The following is a 1,507-nucleotide window of genomic DNA, read 5'->3' as shown; positions in this document are numbered from 1 at the left end:
AAAAGAAAAAAAGAAATGCATCTTGTATTCACACCCAGTACACATACTCACAGCTGAAACTGCAATTTCAGAAAAGAATATTCTACTTCATATAGTGCATTAATTTGCTAGCGTTGTCATGACAAAATGCCACAGACTGGGGGCTCAAACAACAGAATTTGTTTTCTCCCAGTTCTGCAGGCTGGAAGTTCACGATCAAAGTCTCAGCAGAGCTGGTTTCTTCTCCGGCCTCTCTCCCTGTGGCAGCCACTTCCTCGCATGATCTTTCCTCCACGTAGTTGGATGCTCCTGAGGTTGCTCTGCGTCCAAACTTCCTCTTCCTATAAAGACACCGGTCAAACCGGGGAGGCGGAGGTTGCGGTGAGCCGAGATCGCTCCATCGCACTCCAGCCTGGGCAACCAGAGCAAAACTCCGTTTCAAAAAAAAAAAAAAGACACTGGTTGGATTCTATTAGGGCCTGCCCTAATGATCTCATCTTAACTTAATCACCTAAAAGCTCTGCCTCCAAATACGGTCACATTCTGTCGTCCTGGGGCTAGGACTTCAACATAAGAATTTAGGGGAAACATTATCCTACCCGTAATATACAGTAAGGAAAAACAATTATATTTACATAAACATCTTCTTTGTTTTGTTTTTCTTTTTGAGACCGAGTCTCGCCCTGTTGCCCAGGCTGCTATGCAGTGGCATGATCTTGGCTCACTACAACCTCTGCCGCCTGGGTCCAAGCAATTCTCCTGCCTCAGACTCCTGAGTAGCTGGGATTACAGGTACCCACCACCACGCCTGGCTAACTTTTTGTGCTTTTAGTAGAGATGGGGTTTCACCATGTTGGCCACGCTGGTCTTGAACTACTGACCTCAAGTGATCTGCCCGCCTCGGCCTCCCAAAGTACTAGAATTGCAGGCATGAGACTCCATATCCGGCCACTTTCTTCCTTTTTTTTTTTTTTTCTTTGACAGAGTCTCGCTCTGTCACCCAGGCTGGAGTGCAGTGGCATGACCTTGGCTCAGTGCAACCTCCACCTCCCACGTTTAAGCAATTCCCCTGCCTCAGCCTCCCAAGTAGCTGGTACTACAGGCATATGCTGCCACATCCATCTAATTTTTTGTATTTTAGTAGAGACAAAGTTTCACCTTGTTGCCCAGGCTGGTCTTGAACTCTTGAGCTCAGGCAGTCTGCCCACCTCAGCCTCCCAAAGTGCTAGGATTACAGGCATCGTCCAGGCTGGAGTGCAGTAGCGCTATCTCGACTCACTGCAAGCACCACCTCCCGGGTTCACGCCATTCTCCTGCCTCAGCCTCCCAAGTGGCTGGGACTACAAGTGCCTGCCACCACACCTGGCTAAATTTTTTTGTATTTTTAGTAGAGACAGGGTTTCATCATGTTAGCCAGGATGGTTTTGATCTCCTGACCTCATGATCTGCCCGCCTTGGCCTCCCAAAGTGCTGGGATTACAGGCATGAGCCACCATGCCTGGCTCACAATATTCTTTTTTTTTTTTTT

Source organism: Colobus angolensis, unplaced genomic scaffold (genome assembly GCF_000951035.1).
Source record: "Colobus angolensis palliatus isolate OR3802 unplaced genomic scaffold, Cang.pa_1.0 Scaffold20, whole genome shotgun sequence".
NCBI classification, from domain to species: domain Eukaryota; kingdom Metazoa; phylum Chordata; class Mammalia; order Primates; family Cercopithecidae; genus Colobus; species Colobus angolensis.
The sequence above is the reverse complement of the archived record's forward strand: the minus strand, read 5'-3'. Positions refer to the sequence as shown.